This window comes from Corythoichthys intestinalis, chromosome 20 (assembly GCF_030265065.1).
Source record: "Corythoichthys intestinalis isolate RoL2023-P3 chromosome 20, ASM3026506v1, whole genome shotgun sequence".
NCBI lineage: Eukaryota > Metazoa > Chordata > Actinopteri > Syngnathiformes > Syngnathidae > Corythoichthys > Corythoichthys intestinalis.
In genome coordinates this window covers 29316240-29324462 of record NC_080414.1, presented here as the reverse complement: position 1 = coordinate 29324462, position 8223 = coordinate 29316240, and the positions used below count along the sequence as shown (strand labels likewise).

The following is an 8223-nucleotide window of genomic DNA, read 5'->3' as shown; positions in this document are numbered from 1 at the left end:
CTCTCTCAGGGATGAGAAACATTGTAGTGAATAAAAGTAATGGTCCTTTAGCAGATCTGATTCAATAAAAGAAGTCTGCAGCACTGTAAGTCATATTGATTGATAACAATAGCTTGCCGATACAGTATGTGGCTTCCTATAACACATATTTTTCATCAAGAATTTAATGATACCAATAATGCTCTTGAAGACTACCAAGACAGAAATTCATTTCCAATTCTCAATAGACTTTGCCAAGCTGTTAGAGCACCTTTTCTCCTGCACGTTAGAATTTATGAAAACCTCTAACAAGTCTGATTTATGTTTATTGGCCTCTAAACAGACAGGTAGTCAGTGGAGCTGAGGGAGCACTAAACAGAAGTACATAAAAACAATAGAGCAAGGATTGGATCAGCTCAACTGAAACACATTTGTCCTGAGGGGTGCTCTGGCAGCAAAATGTGCAGCAGTACGCAGGGATAGCATGTCTTGGAAATTGAATCCTTTGACTATCTATTAATCAATAGGCACATTTGATTGCATCAAAGTGTGATGCACCTCATGCATTGAGTTTCACCTGAATACCTTTTAACCAATACCTCACAATAGTAGTAGTTTTACTATGTTCAGATTTAAAAACATAGCTTCCTCGTGGTCACCATTTAGAAGCAGAACTGTTTCTGCTGATGTACGTGGCACAGCTGCATACTGTGGTATTGGCCATGTTATACTGTATACTATGGGGAAAGGCAATTAACATTAGCCAAGATCTTTTACAATCTAAACATGAGTGGTCAAATTTCTCTTTATTTTGAAACTCAGAGTCCTCATTACTGTTTTTCCATGTTAGCAAGTCCCAATGAAGATGGATTCAGGAAACGAGACCCACAGACATACTGTGTATGCACATCTGTCTACGAACACAACAAAAGAGGAGTGAGTAGCGAAACATGTTTGGAGAAATGATTGCCATTAAAGGTGCACAATGTAGGATTTACACTTCAGTGAGTCATGAAATAACCATAATATTTCAAGACATTAATGAAACAAGTTTTTGGTAAATATTTCTAAAATGGTTCTCAGTGGTTTATAGGAGATTTCCCCTTTTTAAAAGACTTGGACGCCGCAAATTTGTTTTGATTTGTGTTCATCATCAGCCAATCACGAGACCAGTTTCCAGTCTTCATCCGGGTAACCACAGCTCTGTACTCCTCGTAAAGTAAGGCTGCGCCAACTTTGATAAACACTCTGAATTACAGTGATCCCTCGTTTTTCGTGGTTAACAGGGACCACAACCCGCCGCGATAAGTGAAAAACCACGATGTAGTGTCGCCCCCTCCCCCAACTTAAAAAAAAAAAAAAAAATTCAGATTTATCATTGGAAAAGATACACATATTAGACGTTTTTCACCTTTTCCCCCAAAGTATAATAAAAAAAAACAAAAACAAAAAAAACGTATGTACATAAGTATTTTAATAGATGGTTTTTAAGCACTTTATACATAATAATTATGATACGTTTTAAGCATGTTACTGTCTCACCGAATTATTTTAAAACAAGAATAAAGTAGAAAAATGCTTGTCTTCATTAAATGCTTCATGGAGTGTAGCGGACCCGCTCTGAATAAGGGTGAGACTTGACTGATGATTTGGTGTCTTTTATTGTCAAACCTTGCAAAACCGTTCCCTTGAACCATAAGAAAATAAAACCGTTCACCATTGAAAATAAAACGATCACCAGGATCGCTGTAAGAGCTTTTCCTCTTCCAGAGGGGCCGCTAGACTAGATCAAAACTCTCACAGTTCGCCAGCCCTCCTTATGGCCCGCCTTCAAATTAAAAACATTGCGAAACACATGGTACAGGAAATACACCAAAATAAAAGCGTAACAGGAAGTTATGCTGAATTACAAAATAAAATACATTCCAGAGACAAATTAGGCTTTGGTTATTTACAGAGTGAGTCACTGAAATCTACTCTTTCTGCTCGCTTACACACAATGAGTTGCCAGAGCAACTGTTTAGCAAGTTAAATGATGATTGACGCATGGTGCGCTTTGAAGGTCGAATCTCTGGCAAGATTAAAGCTTAACCGTCCATCAATCATCATTTACTTTAATAAACAACTCCAGTTCACTCTCTGACGAACAAAGAGCAGGGAGAGGGAGGGAGAGTGAGACTACTTGATCGGCTCGGGACAGCTCATCTTTATTTATTTATTTTTAATTGAAAAAAAAATCTGAGATGGACTGAGGGCGCGAAGTTTGAAGCGCGAAATAGCGAGGGATCACTGTATGTCTACATCTCGAGCAAAAAATGTTGTTACTAATCTTAAATTATTCAAGACAACAAGAGAAGCAAAACAAGGATATACGTTCATTTAGCGTGGTTGTGATACATTATTTAGCATGTGGATAAAGCAAAGATAAAGTCTTATACGTGTATATATTTCGACGCTAATTATGAAAATGGACAGAGCAATTAAATCATCTTTGAGGATGCCATTAGTGCATCACCAAAAATATATTTCTTTGCCAGTATGCTTATATATTGAGAAAAGTAGCCCTCCCTCACTTCGGTCATGGTGACATAAACTAACTTGGATCTCTTTTAGTCATCATTACTAATTGTTGGCATCATTACACTGAAAACATCTTGCATGAAAATTAGAAATAAGATATACCTTCTGCACTTGCCACTTATAGACAAATTTCCGGAGTACTTCCGCTTTACTTCCGCAGTTCTGCTTGCGACTTCCGTTGTACACTTTCTCTAACCAAATCAACAGTGGAGCTGGAGTGGCATCACTTATCAAAATCCCTCTAAAAAGACAATACCGCATCCATCTGCCATCATCACGACATGGGATGATAACATGTTCATGAAGACAGATGTGGAACCAACCCCGTGGCACAACAAAGACTGGGTATTTATGTAGCCCTGTTGCCACTGTGTTATGGAAGGTATGTTCTTCATGTCCCCGCATTTTCATGTGTCCAGTGCTCCAAACTAAAGCTAAAATTTTGCGCCTGAAACAACTTGTCTTTGGTATTGTTATTACAATGATGATTGTAATGATGTTTGATATTATTTTCTACAACTACTGGACTGCTGTGGCTGCAACACATGCTATCTGCTGCTAGCCTGTTGCTAATCAGTACGTGTAGAATGGCACAATTATGTTCAATTTGACTACAATTCTGTGTTTTGCGTCACAGCTGAGACATCATCAGCTTTGCTAATGATCTAGTTATACAACGAAAAGGAAATGGGAAACAAACACTCATCTACTACAAGTCATACATTGGCTTCTTACCCTAAATGCATACATGCAAGTGTTACAAGTTTTTCGACTTATGCTCCTCCTTTGTTAATATTTTTCTAATTAATTTTATGAATTGTGATTTATTGACTTGTTTTGAACATGCACCAATAAATAAATCAAGAAATGGTATCATGTTGTCCAAAAGTTTTATGTGCAATCAATATCTGCATTAAAAAGAATGACATACTATTTGTGTTTATATGTACATGTGTGATGAGCTCATAATACCATAAATATAACTAAATGAAAAATACCTTGGAGTGTTTCCTTGTAACAACAAAATCCACGTCATCCCTCCTGCGTTCGGCAACCATAATATTATTTGTAATTTTGCCTCACTGTAGTCAGTCAAGTGGCCGGCGTATCAATCTACACTTCATGATAACACAAGATGCACACATTGTTAGAATTTTGTCCACGAATGATCAGCGAAGTGATAAAAACAAACGCACAACACAGAAAGTCCCAGTGCTTCATCTACGTCGTGCTTAATCCATGTTTGGAGATTCCGTGGGTTTGTCTGGTTTGATTTACACACTGCTTACTTCAACCGCACACCAATCAAGCAATCAATCAAATTTATTTATATAGCCCTTTACAAAACCCGAAAGGTCCCCAAAGTGCTTTACAACAAAGACAAACATGGCTCATAGTAAATAAAAGGCAGGAAAGTATTATACAATGACATTAAGAAAAAAAAGAAAAGAAACAAAACACCGCATCATGATAAAAGTCAGACAGCAAATAAAACAATAAAACAGATAAAATCCGAAAACATTAACTCATTCACTCCGAGCCATTTTCACCGGAGCAAGGCCCTTCGCTCCCGGCCGTTTTACTGTATTTTGACTGATTTTGCAAGGCCCACAGAAAATTCTATTCTATTGCTATATAAACATAAGCCAAAAGAAAGATTAGACTCTCTTCTTTCAGCAGAAAAAAAGTAAGTTCATATCTTTTTCCATTCTTTAGAAATCAGCATTAGAAAATAGCTTAGTTTGAGCAATTTTCCAATTTCTGATTAAAAAACAGAGAAATTGAGCTTTTTGTGAAAGCATGCATTTCAAACATGACTTTAACACAGCTGTTTTTTGCTTTAGTTTCATCTAGGGCTGTCCCAAACGACTAATTTTCTCCCGATTAGTCAGCCGACTATTTTTACGATTAGTCGACTAATCTAATAATTAAAAAAACATTTTTTTTGTTTTTTTGTTTACTAATTTAGCAATGAAATTTTTGTTGACACTTATCAATTCACAAAAACATATTGGAAAACTTAAATTATTAAAGTACAAATAAACACGTAAATAACAATAATAAATCACAAATAAACAATGAGTTCAAATGCTAATAGAATTAACTAGTGTAGCATCCCGATTGAAAAGATTGTCTCTTAAACTGATGGTTTACAACTTTTATTCCATCCTTGATGTAATCACACGGTAAGAGCTACGGTGCACACAAATAAAACAACACAATTAGAAATTAACGAAAACTTTTCACCCTTTTCCTTTTAAACCTTATTTATATGTCAATGAATTGCCTATATGAATTGCCTTTACCTTAATGTATTACCTTATCATTGACAATCTCTCCCTTGAGTGCAATCACTGTATATACTGTATATATTTATGACCTTTTAACCTTATATAATTTTCTATACCATAAAATAAACCATAACATGAAATAAACCTTTCAGTTAGCATTAAGAACAATACTAATAGCACTTAAAGGCCCATTGTCAATGAAACATTATTATTTAGTAAGGCGACAGCACCCTCTGGTGTACAAAAAATGAAAAAACAAAAAAAAAATTTACAAACTGGGTGACGGCGCTTGAGGTGTTTATTCACGGCCGACGTGCAGCCAAGCTTGGCATTGAAGAGACAGGACAGAAGAGTGTACCCTCCTTTGTTTCTTTGAAATAAGTCAATGTTTTGGACACTCTGGTGCGCTTTTTTGGCTTTGTGCCGCTTTCCCCGCTTGCATACAGAGCATCCGACATTCTGAACTTTCCGCGCATATATTTTTTTAACCCTTCATTAACCGTCGACAGGATGTTGTGCTCGTCGACGGATTTACGTCATCGATGACGTCGACTATGTCGACTAGTCGGGACAGCTCTAGTTACATCCCAAACATCTGACTAATGTTTTCCTTTTACAAAATAACAGAAAGAACAAGACAAATAGAGCTTTTGATTGCAAAGTAACAATTTATTTACACATAACTAACTGAAAGATGACGCTATTGTGGCCACGACAGCCACAAATGTCTCAAAAAGAGCGTCTTACCGGTTGTTGTTTTTTTTTTGAGTCTCTGCAGGCTGTGCTTGCGAGGAGAACGGGCTCAACGGCATCTAGTCATCCCGGTTGTTCTTCTCGCTCCGTCGTTCTGCTCGCTCGTCCAGCGGCTGGCATCCCGGGCGTCCTACCGGTTGTTCTGCTCGGTCTTCCGCCAGCGCCCCGGCTTTGCAGCTTGGCCTCTCGTTGCCGTTGAATAGGGTTGCAGGTCTTACCAAATGCGCTACTGCTCTCCAGTGGCCAGTTTTATTTCTTTAAAATGGATTTTCAGCTTTGTGCTTTGGACCTCAAATGAATCAGAAGCCAGACATATAAAATACGTCTTTGGGACACTGAAACAATTAAAAATAGAACGTATTTATACATTTTTGGGCGCAAATGATTTAAAAACCCTTAAGAAATAAAACCAGGCTACACTAATCTTGGGGAAAGGCGAGTCTAAAAAGGTGTGTCTTTAACTGAGATTTAAAAAGGCCTAAACTCGAAGTGGTGCGGATTTCAGGGGGAAGCCTATTCCACAACCTGGGGGCAGCAAGTGCAAAAGATCGGTCTCCCCACTGTTTGAGTTTGTACCTCGGAACGTGCAAATGAAGTTGGCCAGTAGAACGAAGAGTCCTGCCAGAATTATGGATGGTTAAAATTTGCGAGAGTAAGAGGAGCCTGGCCATTAATAAATAGAATTAAAAGCAAAGAGTAAAAGTTTGAAATCAATTCTAAAATGGACTGGAAGCCAGTGGAGCGATGATAGCACGGGGGTAATATGTTCACGTCTCGGTGTATCTGTTAAAAATCGAGCAGCAGCATTTTGAACAAGTTGGAGATGAGCAATTGAGGACTCGGGAAGACCAAAACAAAGTGCGTTGCAGTAGTCCAGCCTTGAGCTTATAAAAGCGTGAATTGCTTTTTCAAGGTCGTGGCGACTAAGAAAAGGTTTCATTTTTGCCAAGAGACGGAGCTGGAAAAACTTGCTCTTACAACAGAACTAATCTCTTTTTCAAAGTTGAGCCTGCTATTGTTAGGTCCTCTTCCCCTTCCTTTTGAGACATGCCCACCTCCAGCAGGTGTGCATGTTTTTACTTGATTACAGGTCAGACGAGTGGAGCGGCCACACCTGAGGGCAATTAACATCAGCCAGCTTTAAAAGCCAAGCAGACGCTCCACCTCGTCGCCCGATCAACTCGTCTGGTTCCACCGTCAGTTGTTTCTCGCATTGCTTTGATACGTACTCCTGATCACCGGCTCACGACTTGTTTTTTCTCTCGCCCCAGGACCTGTTCTCTGCGCGCCCCTTGTCGGATTCCACGCCTGCCTCCCTCCGAGCTCCTTCGCCTCACGCCAGCTCAACTACCCCGAGCCAAGTCACCAGCCCTCGCCACATTCTTGTGATCATCAATAAAAGATTACTCATCTCACCCCTGTGTGTCTGCTCTGGGATCCCCTCTTGCTCACGCAACCCTAACAGCTTGATCGGGCCATAACATGGATCCCGCAGACAACCTCGCCAGCTCGCCTACGTCACTCCTTAATCATCACCAGGCCATAGAAGCGCTCTTCCATAAGGTAACTGACATCTCTCGGACAATCCAGGCCATCCAGGCACGGCTTACATCGCCTTCTCATTCACATACGCCCCCGTTATCTCCAAGCCACCCCGCCGCCGTTCCGAGCCACGCGCCCACTGCTAACCCGGCGTCATCGGCTTCGCGCCAAGAGCCCCACGTTCCCGCACCGGCTCCGTACGACGGCGACCTCGGTGCGTGTCGGGCCTTTCTAGTTCAATGCAGCCTAGTTTTTGAGCAGCAACCCTCCGCATACCAGGGGGATAGAGCAAAGATTGCCTACCTCATCGCTTCCTTGCGGGGGGCGGCTTTGGATTGGGCTTCGGCCGTGTGGGAGCAGGGATCCGCTGTGTGTCTCTCGTACGCCCGCTTCACCGAGGAAATGCGCAAAATCTTTGACCATCCTGTCCGCGGCAAAGAGGCAGCCAAACGGCTCATGTCGGCTCGCCAAGGGACTCGAAACGTCGCCGAATTCTCAGTGGAGTTCCGGTGTTTGGCGGCTGAAAGCCGCTTTAATGACGCAGCGCTACAAGAAATCTTCATCTGCGCACTAGATGAGACTATCAAAGATGAATTGGCCACACGGGACGAATCGGATTCGCTGGACGATCTTGTCCGCCAAGCCATAAATATTGACAATCGACTGCTTGAACGCCGGAGACAACGAAGAGAACAGCCGGCCGCTCGGCACACCCGCCTCTCGGTCATTCCGCGGCCATCACTGTTTCCTGTCCAAGCCTCTGATGGTGCGCAGGCGGCGCCGCCCCCCGCTGGAAGGACCGAGCCACTGCAGTGGGGCCGCACTAGGCTGACACACGAGGAGCGCAACCGCAGGTATAGTGCACAATTATGTATATACTGCGGTCAAAGTGGGCATTTCATCCGCAGCTGCCCAGTGCGTCTGGTCTCCCCAAGCAAAGACTTACTGGTGAGTCATATGTCTTACAATTCCTCACGAAGGCTCCAGCTCCCCGCCACACTCACCTGGAAGGATCAGTCCCATACAGTGACTGCCCTTGTTGATTGTGGCTCTGATGAGAATTTTATAGATCGTGGCC

General features: G+C 41.5%; 1 long non-coding RNA gene across 1 annotated transcript; it reads right to left on the bottom strand.

Annotated features, from left to right (window-relative positions):
• Window positions 1-772: 772 nt before the first annotated feature.
• Window positions 773-3872, bottom strand: LOC130908578 (uncharacterized). Its single transcript, XR_009061617.1, has 3 exons — window positions 3756-3872; window positions 3558-3672; window positions 773-893 (listed from the first exon to the last, which is right to left on the bottom strand). It is a non-coding gene; the product is annotated as an uncharacterized LOC130908578 (long non-coding RNA).
• Window positions 3873-8223: the final 4351 nt, after the last annotated feature.